The sequence below is a fragment of the Bombus flavifrons genome, chromosome 8 (assembly GCF_040668555.2).
Source record: "Bombus flavifrons isolate JBK064 chromosome 8, iyBomFlav1_principal, whole genome shotgun sequence".
Taxonomy (NCBI): Eukaryota; Metazoa; Arthropoda; class Insecta; order Hymenoptera; family Apidae; genus Bombus; species Bombus flavifrons.
In genome coordinates, this window is record NC_138449.1 from 13,685,763 (window position 1) to 13,702,819 (window position 17,057).

At 45.8% G+C, this 17,057-nt stretch overlaps 1 protein-coding gene across 5 annotated transcripts in view; it reads left to right on the plus strand.

Annotated features, from left to right (window-relative positions):
• LOC138182479 (latrophilin Cirl) overlaps window positions 1-17,057 on the plus strand; it is a 362,516-nt gene that overhangs the window by 56,864 nt on the left and 288,595 nt on the right. For 4 of the 5 annotated variants that reach the window (XM_069118383.1, XM_069118380.1, XM_069118385.1 and 1 more), the window contains exon 2: window positions 15,248-15,296. The gene's annotated coding sequence lies outside the window, so the exon portion shown is untranslated. Of the gene's footprint in view, window positions 1-4,268; window positions 4,366-15,247; window positions 15,297-17,057 lie in introns of those variants that run through there. The other variant, XM_069118382.1, reaches the window with a different exon arrangement.

Here is a 17,057-nt window from a genome sequence, read left to right on the forward strand (position 1 = left end):
CAGGTACGAGGATAATGAGTGGTCGGCGAGGAGAATAGCAAAGGCAGCGCGGCGTAGTGGAGCATATGACCGTGCCATAATTTTCGGGATGAATTAAAATTCTTCGGCGGCACCTGGTAATGGAAGCTCCTATACTATCGTTCCACGCCTCGAAAGGAGGGCAGAAACTTTAGATAAAAGATATTGCATCGAGAAACGCGATATATCTCGCTCGTACACCCGTCGATACACAGTCCGATATTTGCGTAATTTTCGCAAAAATTCCCTCTTCTATTTCCGTTTTTTCGCGAGCAAACGAACGAGTAAATTCTTAACTTAGAGCGGACAAAATGTTATTTATCGCGAAGACGAGAGAGTAACGAAATAGAGCACGACTAAAGAAAAGCGCGCTTCATTACGCTAAAGTATTTCCGGAACGTGTGTTTACCGGACTCGTTTTGTGCATTTCTTGTTTCGGGTTGCCGCCGCGATGCTCGCAAACCGACGAAAAGAGTCCCCGCGATACTCGCCGACGCTCGTTACGCTCAGAAGGAATTAAAATTTTAGCATTGGCGATGATGCGACCAACTCGTCCAGTCTGTTTCTAAACACGAGCCAAATAACGAGTACTGGGAAATAGTAGATACGAAAGAATATAGTATGTGCATTTTAATAACCATTCGTCTATTCTTTCTGCGAAGTCTTTTTGCGACTAAAGCTTTACGCTAAGTTGAGCGATGTTGAGTAAGTCGATGATTAATGAAATACCGTTGATGTTTATTCATGGCGTAAAAATTCTAAGGGCTCCGTAAAAACTGCAGAAGCGTACGATAACACGAGGACAATTTATTTTACTGTACACAAAGGGCGGTGTTCGCGAGACAACCGCTCGAAATCTCGAAATAAACGGAGAAACGTGCCACGGAATTCTATCGATGCACTCGACTGTCTCGATAATTTACATGCCGACGATGGCGTTCGATAATAAGCGTCGAGCATATTTATAGAAGGGACTCTCGAATCTAATTCCCACGATTTCCACCGGCACGTCCGTACCTTTTTCGTCGACGTTCCGTGTCGTTAAATGGTCAATAGTCTTGATTCGCGATCGATCAACCGAGCCAAAAAATAATCAAACTCGCGCAACTTTACAATCGAAAGAGCATTCGTCTGGTGGAGTTTCGCGTACCGTCTAATCGGTGGTTCGATTACGGGAAACATTAACCGAGACATGTAAACGTGAACGGGTTCCTGAAAAATGCCAACTCGACGACTTCACGTAAGTCGATCCGTGATTCACGTGGAAATACGACGAATCGGTAGTTAAAGCGAACCGGTGGCCTCTTATTATTCGTTACACGCTCCGTATGTGCTGTATGATTTAAACATATTCTCGGTTCTTGATTGCGATTCAGACACTTCTCGCGATTACAGCTCGCGTCTACGCACAGGGCGCCGCTCATTAATTTGAGAACGTTTCGGAAGAGAACGGCATAAACGCTAATTGAGAGTAATTTACGTTGTAAGTTTGTAAATTAGATTACCGGATAATTATGTTACGGATAATTCGGCTAATATCCACGCCTCGCGGTATCTCGTCGATAATACTGTCGGTTGATATATTAGCTCGTGCTCCTTTACGGATGGAAAGAAAAATTATACCTTTGCCTTCTTTGTAATACGTAAAACTGTTTAGTGGTGCTTCGAGCGATTCTCTTTCGTCAAGTTTTATTTCTTTCGTAAAAATGTTATTCGTAATCGTTGGTTAAATTACGAGCTTCATCGGTACCAAAAATACGTACAATATTGTATCAAGCTATACGCATAAATATTTCACGATTTTCTTCGATACCTCGATATTTTAAATTTACATTTCAAACTTTCTCTTCTTTTCGCGATGGATATTTCGCATCTATGTGTACCTCATCCATGATCTTTTACTAATCTTGTATCTGCTTCAGCAAGTATCCGTTGGTTTGACTTTGCGCATCCGCTTCCTTTTTCATCTTCCTTGGCTCATCGAGCGACCGTACGAGATCGTTCGAAGGGTGACGGAAAAGTAAAGGATCGCGAGCGTAAACAGCAGCCGTTTTGACGGATCGGCTTTATGAATATTAATAGCGGGTGCCTTGCATGCGCATATTGCGATAATTATGCATCCTGTAGGCAACACAGGGTAAACATGTTGTATAGAGTAGAAGGCTCCTTTCCGGCGGACGATAACGAAAGTATGTTGTAAGGAGATAAGGATGAAAGGAATCGATAATAAATCCAGCGGCACGACGCGTTTATGGCCGTTCGATAACTTCCTCCGCTTCCTTTTTACTAGGCAAAATTCTTTGTTCTCTCCCGCAGCCCCGTTTTGCTCGGTGAATCCGAGTGGAACGAAGAAAGGGAAGGGCATCCAAATCGACCGGGTGAGCGCTTTGAGAATTTCATAGCATTTTATCTCGATACCTGTTCCGTTTTCCGCGAGAGAGTGCCGACCTCGTTCCGATGAACTTCTGCTCGTCTTGCTCCGCTCGAGTTTTACCTTTGCAATAGAAGGCAGGGCTTTTGCGTAAACTCGATGAAAAGAAACGAGTAACGGAGTAGGGAGCTGGCATGTATCTAGAAATAGATAAAAATATATATAATAAAGATACAAGGAAGGTACGAGGAATTATTCATTTCCTTGAGAAGAATTTCTTCAAATTACCATAGTTGCGTTGCTTGAACTGGATGCAACGGACTGTTCGCAAATTTTATAATTTATACTCGGCTATATTCTCCTGAAATGGGAACGAATGCTTCGACCACGATTTCAACGCTCGTAATTGCAACAGCGAATTGCCATCTTTTTTTTCTTTTCTTTTTTCTTTTTTCAAATAGCTATATTTTCCACGGTGCTCCAGTGACAGCTCTTGCTCCACTTTCTACGTGCAGCGTCCCCGCATTCCTCGTTATTATCCAAGCATCGAACGACGTAATTACGGGCCAGATTGTATATCGTATTACGGGGTAAAATATTTGTTAACAAATGTGGCGGATGTACCCCCTGGCGGGAGCCGTGTACGCAGGGCCGGGCGTGTCGCGTAACCGGATAAAGGCGAACATTGTGTGGATTGTATAGATATAGATGGTCGCGCGTAGAAAATGTGTAACCGCACCGCGCGTACTCGGCAATGGAAAGACGCGGCGTACAGCCCTTTATGCTTACGGTCGCTGTGGATCGTTTCTTTCTCAGTTTTCTTGCTCTCCTTCCTTTTCTCCCCTTCGGCAGTCGTTCTAATAATTTCGCACTGGAATTATTATAATTTAATACGATACTACCCCTCCCGTTCTTCGATCGTCTCGCGCCCTATTGCAAAGCCACGGCCATTATTCGGCGTGTTTGTAGCCTCCGGCATCGCGTAATAAGCCGGCTTATATACCAACGTATCCTCTCTTTGTCGCGCGCACGCACAGTGTAACGCACCTCTAACGCCGCCACGACACGCCTACCTTATTCTTCCCTTGTGCCTCGGCTCGGTATGTCCAGCAGTACGTACGGCCAGCCGGTATCTGCATCTGCCGATGCAACGCGACGTGATCGCGAAAAGCGTGAAACTTGTCTTTGTCCGCCACCTCGGAGATGCCCCCGATTAGATTTTTATCCGAGAAACGTTCTCCAGCGAAATTCTGTCGCTTGCGGGCGTTTCCTACCGGCGACTGAATTAAAGAAGCAAGAGAAACCAATAATTTGTAGGATTCGTGGATCTCAGACAGAGTTTTGTTCGATACGTACGAAATGAAATAGTAAAATGACAACGATAACAACCGTTAAAACTCTCTTCCTCGATCGCGAGATTGGAATTTTACGGAACTTATATGTATATACGCAACACGCATCGTATCCACGTGATATCATATCTGAGCGAATACTGTGAATCACTCGTCGCTGACTAGCGATACTCTGGCAGCGACATTCGCCCGGTTCTCAATCATTTGTCATCCACGTGAAATCTCACTTTCACATACGAACGAGGAAGACGTAATTAATACGATTCTTGGAACGTGATATGAGCGAACATTGGCAAACGATAGTGATTCTAAATTTTAATTATTCGTCACGTTGAAACGATCTCGTATCGGTGAAGACACGTACGTTACACATGTGTGCCTGTACGATACTTTCAACCGAATCCACCGGCACGCCTACCTCGTTTTTCTCTCACGTCTTTCCAGTTGGTTTCGCGTGTGTCCAGATCGTGGAGACCGGAAACCTGTCGTTTACGCGTCCGTCATACCTGCGTTGAATGCCTGATCCCATAAAACCGGACACGCCGATATAACAGCAACCCTCTTCTGACTACTTCGGCGACGACTGTGACGTTCCGCTTGCGACAAAGAGGTTCTTCCTTCATCGTGAGTAATCCGAGCCCCCTCTTTTTCAACAATAACGCTGGAGTCGTAATTGGTTTCTCGGTATCGTACATAGGGTTGCTTTCGTAGTTACGAAACCGAATAGGAAAGAGTTGCACGTAGGTCACCAGCGCTAGGTATTCTTTTCGTAGCGTACAAAAGTTGATTATGTAGCTTGTTTTTTGAAAGGACACGAAGGTTTAGAATCAGCGAGTATTGTGAAACACGAGAAATAGCATGAGACGTGAATCGATGTTGATTTCGTGGAATTCATCTGTCGCGAATTAAATATAATAAAATGTTTCTGTATTCGTCCAGTGGCAAGACAGTTTACATAACTAAAATACGCCAAGTTTCCTCGTAGCTTGTTATTTTTCGTTCACACAATAACAGTTTAAAGAACAGGTGCGTTAAATTCTCGTCCCAATAAACGGACCTCCACCGTGGATAATTCCACCAACGCGCACTTTTTAAATAAAACCAGGTTACGAACGACGATAATTACAAGCGAACAGCTGACAGGATCAAAAAAACAGGGTAATATTACGTTTCCAAGATGAGGATTTCGGTCCACGTATTCCGTTTAATAATTCCTATGATATTTTGTTGCGGGCTCGCCTTCGTTTACCACGTGCGCATTGTTAATCGTAGAACAGTGCAGGACGGAAGGGAGGAGCCGCATATATATATTTACAGGCGGGTTGAATCAAATTAGAGCTCTCTCGTATATCATTCTGCTTGGGAATACGTCGACAACATTAGCAATTCAATTTTTTACGTTTCTGAACTTAATATTAATGCAAGCGACGAGCATCCCTTAAAATTTCAACTGTAAAATTCTCGTGAAATTAACGGTACTATGAAACGCCGGTCTATACACGTGTATTCACCTTTCTGCCGCGTCTACCCAGTGAACGTGCACAGTTTGGTTGCTTACGTGCCGATAGTCGAATATTGCTTTAATAAATAGAACGTGTAGCTTCTTATATACGAATGGCGAGTAGAAGCGTGGTCGCGTAATGTTTTCCCTTTGAAGGAAGAAAACGGAGGGAAAAGAAGAGGAGAAGCTAAACGAGCTACGTTCGTATAACGCTCGAAGAATGCATGGATGTAGAGTGTGAGAAGAAACGTCTAGACAGATAATGCAGCAAACCGACGACGCGTTAGTGGCAGACTTGCAGTCGCGCGAGTTTGTGTGCGAGCGCGAGGAATAGCAGCCTACATTTTGGAACTGACAACAAGACTGATAAAACTTTATCGTCCATTTGTGAGGGACAGCGCTGTCACGAGTGTGAGCCGATCGTGGAGCAGTGGGAACGTCGCGTCGCACCGGTCGAAGAAACGGATAAGAATACCTCCGAGAGATAGGAAAATATCTTTGTACTCTTAAAAGATATCGAAAACGAGCGTCACTTAGCCATCCACCAAACTTCCCCCCGCTAAATTTCATTTATTTCGTCCGACGCGAGGCCTACGTGCTTAAGTGACGTACGATCGTATCGCGCTCGATAATATTTTTCGTGTATTTGTGTGCCAGATGACATTGAAATTTCGTAAATTCCACGGTATATCTCTCCGTTTCTCGCGTTTCGATTTTTAATCCAGCGATTCTGAAATCGCGAATACCACGATCACCTTCCGTCCCTGTTTCGATAGATCACTCGTGCAAAAATAGGAAACACGCCTGAGAATTGTAGTGCGAGAATAATACTCGAATAATGCCGATAACGTCGTTTTACAGCTGTACCAGATTATCTGTCGTAATCTCGGTTCGTAACGGATCAGGTAATACCCTTGTTGTTTCCGAACGTTGGAAAAATCCCTCGGTTACGGAGACATCGGCGTTGGCCGGTTACAGCGGGAAAAGGGACGATAGGGTGCCGTCCCGTGGCCGTGGCGCATCACTATTTTCCCAAGTGTGTCGTCTCTATCGACAGCTGTCGTCGTGTAGCCGCGCAACCTCGTATCTGAACAAATATTACCAGTGAAGAGATAAGCGACGTTAAGGGGACGCGTAACCGAATTTGATGTAATAACCTAATCGTAGAATGTTTGACTTGCCTTAATCGTCCTTCGGAACGCTTTCTTCGAATTTAGGTTTGCTTCCTCGAAATTATCTTAAGCCTGCAACGTACGCGTCTACTATATCAACTAAACTTATACGAGAATTCTCCACTCATACATCGATTTCTATATACGTTTCCTTCTTCTAATTCTACAGAAGCCCACATCTGTCGAGTAGTCGTATATAGTTGCTTACAAAATATTTTTCGTGCTAAGTATGCGAATGCTGTCGTAAGCCGCTATATGTTTTAGAGATAAGCGTGTTAGCATATGACAAGAGAAAGAATATTCATATATTGATTCTCCGATTGAAAAGGGAAAAACAAATACGTATATCTATAGCCTTATTGACAAATTCATTAGCAAGCGCTAGACGAAACGTACTCCTTCCAACTTTGCGCGTGCTTTTCTTCCCCTCCCATCCTTTTTTTCTATTCCCTATGCGATCTTCCTCAAACTTTATGCGTCTATTAAAAATAACACGAGAAACTTGTTTCAGCAGCGAGCTCTTTTAACCGCGCGACTAAAAATTATTCCTCGGAGACCGATGAAAATCCTCGCGCGGAACACGATCGAATTATAATTCAGCATCAAGGGGGCGCGCCCTCTCACCCGGACCAACTTATTATTCCCGGCAAATGGGCGTTTTCGATAGAGCGAAACGATCTCGATTATCGGTGGATACGTGCGACGCACTGGCGTTAGGGTGTGTTTCGCTATGGAAAAAATTTTTAGCCGTGTAGGGTGGCCCAATATCAAATCAAGATAACGCCGGAAGCGATGCAGGCGGCAGTTCGCGATGAAAATAAATCAGTTCGGGTTTATCCGCCGGAGGTGTTTCCGTCCGAGAACCCGTCGCATTAATAAAACTCCGATCAACCCTTAGACGACTGTCTATCGTTCAGAACGTCTGACGTTAATTAGAAAGGCGTTAATTAATCGAACAATTTCTCGACTGTTTTTCTTCCGATACGTCGAGAGAGAGCTTCGTAATCTCCTTCTATAACAGTGTCGGTATTTCGTTAATCCTTCTTCGATGGTTGCGCGTGTACAAGATAATCCTGATAAAGCGTCTGGAGTAAGTATTCGTACGCGGTAGTTAGGCAAAGGAACGTTTAAAAAAATTGTCGTTGATTTATGAGACATCGGTAACCGCAGGTGAGAATCCCTCGTAATTGTCGCCGGCATTTAGCGTTAAATATTTCCTCTTTCTATCTCTCGTACACCTGCTTTTGCAATCTTGCTTAACCTTTGAACCAAATCGTTGCATTTGAATCGTCCGGTATAGGAGGAAATTACGGGCCAACGTCGAGGATCGCGCGATCATATCCTTTGGACCTTTGTCATTCTAACTAGGATTCGTCGGGAACACTTTGATCGGTTCTTGATGAAAGTGCGACGGACGTGGCTCGACGTTCGAGAGCTGGTCGATCGAAGATACGGGCGCGGCTACGCTGATCTAGCGCAGCTTTCGAAAGTTTGGCGGCGCGAGCGTTACCGCGTCGCGATCCGAAAAACGGCGTCGGGGCTTTCGAAAGTTTGGACGGCTCGCGGTCGATAACGGCGTCGGTTTCTCATGAATATATTCACAAGCGGCGGTTGCCGACAGTGCGAGTACGAGACAAAGATGTTAACTGGTGATTGGGGAAACGCTTTCCTCCTTTAAAGATCGTCTTGTTAGCGCAGGACCGCAGGACCCCACGGCATCCGCCCGTCCAAATCTCCTGTGCTCTCCCTCTCGTGGACTTTAATGTCTTCAGTAACTGGCTGTAAAAGAAATTCGTGTGCAACGCAGCGGATTCGTGTGCGTTTCGCGATGCGTACGTATACGTGTACGCAGGCGTGCGTGCAGGCCAAACCGGGAGCCGGGCCCGCGATGTCGCCTCGATTTTATGCAAAACGAGAATCAGCTGTACGTACTTACAATGTATACGCGATAAGGAGCGAACGCGCGGTTGTCGGGCTTTTAAACAGCCCCGTCCACCGGTTCGCCCGGTCCTCGTCGGTCTCTCGGCCGGCATTCTTTCTTCCCGTGGCCGACTTCGCGTTCCTACCGAGTTATAAATTCGCTGGGTAACCGGCGACGCGTTTCGACAGATGAATAGAACTAACGTTGCATCGAACCGATTAAGAGTGATTTACAAAAAAGGAGAGGAGAAATCTTTCGAGACTCGATAAAGGATTAATTATCGCCGGTATAATAGATTTCTTGGGATCGATCGCGAACCAACAGCGACAACGTGATCGAGTTTCGTAAATGACGACTAGGTAGTCGGCGTGGAACGTTGACACAGGGACGACTACGTAGCTTCGTGTCGACGGAACGACGACACTGGCTGCAACATCGGCGGGGAGGATTTTAATTATTATATACTTAATTAAGTTTCCGCGTCGGCGGCATTGTAGTTTGGCTACGGGGGGTCGTTATCTATGCCACACAGTACGCGGATGATTTACTAATAGAAACTACGCGGAATAGTTCGTCTGGTTAAGCCCTTTCGAATACACATTGGTTTATTGTGCGCTGTACCGATGCACTGTACGCCAGTCTAACGAAAGCATCGTACAGCGTACGCCTGTACGCTGGCTGGCTCTATTAAAGCCTCCCCCTTGTACTCGATGTGCACATCGCTGAGCATCTCGAAGCGTGTCTACGCGAACCACCCTGATTCCCCAGATGTATCGATATTATCGTACACATCCGACGGCTCCCGACGAGACCGATTCACCGCCGATTATTCTCTAAGAGCTCGCGGAACCAAGGAAAAGAGTGCACGTACTCGTCGCGCCACGAACGTTTTCGACGCGACTTCGTAACTGCTCGTGGCGCACGACGAGACTGATCACCGATGATTACTCTTCGAATATAATCCACCTCGATATTCGTTCTCTTTTCGTACGCTTCAGAGCCACGATATTGGACTAGAATATTCGATACGAACAAGTCGCGAATACTATCTCGGCGATACTCGAACAACGACGTTGCGTTGGTTTCGTATTAATAGGACGTTGCTTTTGAATTTATGATATTCATTTAATAATATAGATAATTATTTGCTCGCGAACTATAACAAGTATCGTCATATGGGGCTTGTTCGCTATCAATATCGCATCAAGCCGTACACTCGCCCCGTGGTAATTGTTTACTTGTAACAATAACATTGGTCAACATTGCCAGACGATACTAATTAGCGGACAAACTGAACGCTAATGCAATTTATCCCGCGAATAACGCGTTCACGTTCCGTCTATAGAAAAAGAGACTATCGTTGAACTATTTGTGACGGAACAGTCTTGTGGTAACAAAGCTGATTCGTTCGCGGCCGCTACCGAACCTTCGTTTAGAACGTACAGTTCTTCGACAAAGAGCGACGTCGAAGGGTGGAAAAGAGCAAAGAATTCGGACGAGGCTCGAATTAAAATTCGGTCGAGCGTTCGGCCTGTAGAGCGCCGATTCTTTTTAGACTAATTGAAAATTATTGAAACTCGGCATATGGCTTGGAACAGGTCACCGGATGTCAAAGGCCTGGCTTGGAAAGAGAGAAAGGAGGAGCGGGAGGGTGCGCGTGCGAGAATGAACGGACGACAGACGCGTGCACGACAGCAGCGACGAAATGCCTTTGGCGATCTCGAATTTCGCGTCGATTATTCCGGGGCCGAGGCTTAATAAAAATGCACGATACGCCGGCCGATACAAAGAGGGTTGATTCGAGTGGTGAACAAGCTCCAGCGTGAAACAGCGCTCTGCACACGTGGATTCTGACATCCTAGGAAACAGAAGCAACCCTCGTTAACATTTCCTTCGTCAAACCGCCTTTTGTCAACGTCACCCCTTTCCTATTCCCTCGATAATCAATGGCCGACCGACTAGTTACTATTCGCGATTCGTTCGTACGCGGAACGTGTTTTCCACGAGACGGTAAAGGTCGACTTCCCCGACTTTCGCTTCGTCCACGTCAACGAAGCTATCGAGCGCCTCGCTGATTTTCGGAATCGACAGCGTATAACGCGAATATTTTGGTTATTTATTTGGAATGGTTTGGTTGTAACAACCAACTGGTGTCCGGACTCCACCTTGGGACGCTGCAGGAATTGATCAGTCGACGAGAGAAGAGCCGCGAGGAGAGACAGGGGTAAGCCGAGAAAGGGGGCACTAGAGGCCAGGTACGGTGGCATGATGTTTCCAAGTAAGTGACATTTCGTGTTCCGTCTCGCGGAGGATTTCACCGATGCATAGAACACGGTAAATAAAAATATGTTCGTTTGAAGGAACGAGCTCGATAAGTTTCGGCGAGCAAAATGGCCAACGACGCGAGTCTTTCTTCCCAAGAAACGTATTGATCATGAGCGAGAGTGGGAGCCGAGGATCGATAAATCGAAGCAATCTCGCGGTGAAATACCGGGGTCAGTAATCGAGAGCTCGTTCCCGCGGAGAGTACCGTGCTGGCTAGATGCAATTACCACCTTTTATAGAGAAATTTTCCAGCGATTAATCGATCCGATCGATCAAGACGGCTGCGAGAGACTTTTCACGCTTCGTACACACGTACGACGATTATCTTTCATAGATTAAAGAAGATAAAATTTCTCGCTGACGATGAAAAAAATCCTACTAAAAATATACTGCCAACGATGCATCGGTACGTAGATAAATCCAAGAATTAGATGTATCTCAAAACCGGTAACTGAGATCCAGTGGAACGAACTTCTTCGAGATGCCTGTAATGGCGGCAGTAAAACAGTTTGTCATCTTCACCGAATTGTTTGCCTAGAGAGAACGGGTAGCTTTATGACGGAAGTGCGTGATTTGTCGTATAAAAACGTTATCAAGTTGACGAACGATAATTTTCTCAGCATCCTGGGATTAATACGAACTCGCGTATCGTCTCGTCCCGACGGAGTTTGTTTGCGCGGAGAAAATGATACGTCGACTCATTAGCAGGCGAGTTTATACAGCCGTGGCGATTAACACGAGCCCGCTAATAGGAACAAATCGTCCTTGGGCCGGCCGTTGGATGAAAGTGCCACGACCGGATCGACGTCTTCGCCTCTGACTCGCGTTTATTTCCCTCTACCACGTTTCTCCACGTTTCTTCGCCATCCGGCAGATCTCGCATCGATCTTTCGTAGATCTCTCGATGAAGAATCAAAGATTCGCGGAATCAAAAATATCGATTAATCAATTACCGTGATAGGTGTCGGAGGCAAACGCGTTCGAACGTCGACACGTTTCGCGCGGAAACATTTTTCACACGCGTGTCACGCGCAAAAATCCAGAATGATACTTGTGATCGTGTAGGATAGCCTACAGACACACGGTAACAGCGAGCAACATGACCGGCGGAGCTTCTGTCGAGCTTTCTCGCGGAACCTGTCAGTAGCAAATAAAATAAAATCGTGACCGGTGTATTTTTTCCCTGGATGACCGATATCGCGCTCGGCGATTCATTTTTCGCAAGTTTTTTTTTTTGTACTTCTTCTTAGTTTCACCAGTCTTTTTAAATAGGACATGGATACTCGCTTCTGTAAAGCTTCGATATTTTAAAATTAATTCAGCCTTGAACTTTTCACGGAATAATCAGATTTATATATAACGAGATCCTATTAGTCTTTAATACATGTAATGACGAAAGAAAGAAGATCTTTTTACCTTGTTCGAATCGTGTACTTTAAATTTCAATATTGTGTATAGAATTTCCGCCAATTGTGGAATAACGAAGCGAGATGCGATAAAGGGATTCCAACGTACAAATGTACAACTACGTGGGAGCAGTTTAGCAATACCGTGTCGCGCGTCGATCATGGAGAAGTACGAGCAACACACGCATCAACCACGTATGTGGAAGATATTTCGTTTCATCGTATGTTCCATCGTTTTTTAAAATGAAACGTAACGGTATAATCGATATACATATATGTATGTCGTATGGCGGAATGTATTAATGCGCGGTTCGCATGAATGCACTCCTGGAGGAAGCTACGCATACACTGCATAACCACTTACGCTAATAAATACCGTGCTCGGAAGACGTCGTGTAATAATTGCGCGTAATTGTACGTTATATCGAAATCTAAGTGGTTGGTTTTCAGGATTTGTTATCTTCGGTATGATTGCGCAGGACGCGAGCATCGTACGTATGCAGATTCGTAATTAACAGAGAGAGGGGGCAGAGGATAATGGAGAATGATGTAAAACACTTGGCTCGATAAATGTAACGCGGTTAGAGATAAAACACGATTGAATGTTAAAGCGCATAGGATTCTTTCTTAATCTGTCATTAACGCGTAAGTTTAAATCTCGCAGGAGTCTCTCTTAATCCGTTATCATAAGTCATTCGAATATAAAGATGAAGCGTACAAGAGAAGTGTACCGCAAATATGTAAAGCGTATACTTACAGTAAAATGGACTCTATATGTAAGTAGACTATCCAATAAAAGAGAAAGAAGTAGCGGCGCGAGATATCGATTAATAAACAGGATGGAAGAGGAGATTGCAAGGAAGGATAGATCCTATAAAAACGCGTGGTAAATTTGACGAAGCGCAAGGGATTCCTGCCTAATTTCCTCTCGGGATGGTCCGGATGAAAGAACGGTGGAAGCGAGGTCCCCGGGTGGTGCAGAAGCTTGTCTGAAAAAAACACGACATTAGGAGCTGGTAATTCCGTGGCTGCTCGTGTCCCGGGCTACCATCGAAGCCCGTTATAAATGCGTTACATCGCGTTAGCCGAGGATCCATTTATGAAAAAAGTCGGACGTCGCGCGACCCATGATAATTACAGCGTGTCTTCGGGATTAAATATCTTGGGCGCGCGTGTAATTTGCGCGTCGTTAATGCACGGCGAGGATTAATTTATAGCCGCGAATTACGGAAAATCGGAGAGATCCGTCGAATTAATACGTGTCTTTGTATCGTGCCTGGATACCATCGAGATCTTGTTGATCTTTCGAACGAAAATTTCATCTTTTCTTTCTACGCTGTCCTTAAATAACTCCGTAACAATGTTACCACGAATCGTCCAGAAACGATAACCTTTATGTCCATCCGGATTCATCTCGAGGAAGAAAAAAGGAGAAAAAATAAGGTAGAACTACGAGAATGAAAGGGGCGGATCTTTATCGAACTATCGGCGTTTCTCGCGCCGATTCCGCCGCGTGTAATTTCACGCCCAAATCGCGGAAGTTATGGGAATAGGGCTCGCGATACAAGGCCGTGAACGGGATCGGCAGTTCGGTGGATCGCGCCAGCGTATTTCCTTCGGGGCCCGATCTCGTCGAAAAACAAACAGTTAGAGCTAGGTGGTCCCTCATTAAGTTGGCACCACTCCCGACTCGCTTCGGGCTGGTTCCCTTTCGATTCGAGTCGATCTTGGTTACCCCGTAGGGAGGATCTCCAAAAGGGCCGTCGGTCCCTCGGCTCCAATATGCATCCGTGTGTATAGGTGTATACGAATCGAGCAGTACGTTGCTGTGTCTCCACACGTACAAAAGCGTGTATAAATGCGAGTATAAATAGCGAGTGTGAGTGAATAAAGCGTGAGTGTGGTAATAGCGAAGTGTGGCAACAGAGTCTCCCCTCCGGCGTTTGCGCTCGCAAACGTCGCGACGTCGAGTGAGACGTTACCTACGCGAAATGAATGCATTCGATACGTGTCACAATTATTATGCCGGCGAACGCCTGTTGGCCGAGAAAAGGAGAAAGATAAACAGGGAGTGATGGAGGAAGGAAAAGAGAGAGAGAGAGAGAGAGACGGTGAAAAAGAAAAAGAAAGCTAACTGTGTCGCCACGTGGACGATAGTCTCGTACGCACGTGTTCATAGCATATGTACTTGATCCCTGTACGTGTATTTGCACAGTCAATGGAGCGATTCGCAGTACCGATTCCACGGAATTAATCACTGATTTATGTAAAATGCTATTCCGCCAGACGAGACGGATAAATAAACGGGCGTCCTCGAAACGCGTAAATAGACGACGTAGCCGACCCGATTTATTACACGCGATCGTAGCCTGGAACTTCATTCAGCAATGGAACGATCCTATAAACTACGCTCGCTTTGTATAGTTTGGTCGCGTTACGATAGTTTTGGCGTAAACGAGAAGAAACATAACAGTCTCGGACGAGTGGTGGCGACTATATGTCAGTTGGATCGTCCCTATTTCCAACGAGGCCAATTCCGTGCGAGAGATCATCCCTCGAATCATAGTGACGCGAAAGCAGTCGCGTTATATGTGTGTGTAAGGAAAACGGCCGATAATGGGATTACAGAAAGAGAATGGATTACTGAAATCCCTCGAATGCAAAACCTTACGATAATCTAATACAATGTTCTTTTATCTTGGATACGCCAATGACCACGCTTATAGTCGCAAGGATATGTCTCGTTATCGGCCACCGGCGCCGTTTCCCTCATTTCGGTCGTTTTTAAAAGCCAAACTACACGACGGTTCCTTTACCTTCTTCCGTTTGTTGTACGACAGAGAAACGTACGCTTCGCGAGCTGCGTACAACTGATACACCTTCTATGCGAAGGAATAATTTTTGCACGATATACGCGGGTAATGCGAGCATTTAACGCAAATGGGATGGTTCAGCACGCTGTCTTGTCCATAGTGTGATTATAATGGAAGAAATAGTGGGATTAAGGGGGAACGCGTTTAAATGAACCATAGCCATTGGTCGCATAGCGAACGAGTTTCGAGATTCGATCTTGCACGGCCGCGGCCGTGTGTACACGCGGATACGCGAGCCGCGTAGTCGTATAAATAGCTGCTCGGTGAAGCCGATACAGCGTTAATGACCGGCTCGTTTTCTGTTGCAGACACCCGTCAACGACTCGGGACTAGCCGGACGCAGCAACGAAAAATTGCGTGAGTACACTGTACAGAGAACGGCCTGGTGCGGCCAGTCAATCGCTCGATATTTAATCGATATCACCGCCGTTAGATCGTATCGCCGGAACTCTTCCGTCGCTTTTCACTGTGTCACCGCGTAGCCCGGTTCTGCGTTAGGTCGTGGAAGCTCGTCCTGCCATTACAGAAACACGCGACCAACGCCGATTCGATCGTAGCCGGACAAAGAGAATTCTTTCCCACGAGCAGGTGCTGCTACTGTTGCACGGAGGTTGTTACGGAAACATGCCGTAAATGAAGTTATTACGCGTCGTGGCTCGGTAATGCTTACAACACTCGAAGCACGTATACATTTACGTGTGCGGAATTAAGGCGATTCTAGATTTCCGTGTAATCTGTTTACCGGCGAATCTACGAATGGCTGATTCGTGATAAGCTTCGACAGTTTCGTCGTACAGGAAAATGTATTTTCTCTTTTTCACGTTTACGCTTCTCTCGTTTTCGCGGAATAAGCGAATCGTTTAGGGTCAGAAGTGGCGATGTAAAAGGCGAACTCGACTTTGTATATTACGATTAGTTAAGTGACCGTAACACATAGAACGACTGTGCTCGTTAAAGTACATACATAGTATTTATCGGGCACAGGAAACAACTATAGGCGGCAAAGTATAGTCCGAGCTAGTAGAATCGGCCTTATGCGTGACGTTTAATTCCCCAGCCAGATGTTCCATTCTATCGGACAACGCTGACGCAACACGCGTAAAATACACCGGTCGGAAAAGTCGTTAAAGACCCTTCGTTCTCTGTTCCACGTGTCTCTGCGCGCTCGCTCGCGGAACGTGGAAACTTTGCGTTCTTACGTGTCGTTTCTTCTTCGCGTTTTAGATAGTCGCGCAACATCGTATCGAGCAGGGTAGATTTTAACCCGAGGCTCCCGGCTTATTCGCGCTCGTAACTCGCGAAATCGGTCACGTGTCGTGAAATTCTCGCATCTCGCTTGATACGAGTTTCCATAAAATCAACGAGACTGTAAAACGATGTCAGACACGCGGAACGAATTCGAATAATGTTCGCTCGTACGACACGGCCGTGTTGCTGTATCGTAAGCGAACTGGACTAATTACTCGAGCGAGAAATATCGATCCGACGTGAGAAGAAGAGGGCGAGACTCGCGAATCACCGTTTTATTGAAATTTAATTCGCATACTGATAGATTTCTTCATTCTGTTATTCGACAGGTGTCCGATATTTCTCGAAATATGTATGCATGATTAAAACGTCATCGCTACAATCGCGAGGTAATAAAGGATCGTTTTGCCGCTTCATTTTGGAAGGGACTGGTTCGAATTTTTCGCTTTTTACGCGCTGGGACGAACCGTGAAATAGTCAATACCCGATGATGGTACACGAAGGTTAACAGAGAGAACTCGCCCTGACAATGGGCCACCTACTCGCCCCCTCTCCGCCGAACATCCCCGAAATCTCGTTTCAGGCAGCTGCTCGAACGCCATGGAAGCTAGACAGTGACGATTGTCGTAGGTTCGTGAAGTGTGAAAGCGTGCTGCGTCGCTTGGAAACTCATCGTGAACCTTGAGTTTGCGTGAGACACGGCGACGCTTCTAGGGTAAGCAGCGGTATTCGAAACCGTTGAAACGAATCGCGTTTCACCTACGAACACGTGCAAGCTTTCGTCGCGCTGGAAGTTCTCGGCGAGTCGATGATATAGCGTTGATCAGCACTTTCAGCGGATAGAGCTCGTGTATGAAGGGAGCTGTTTCG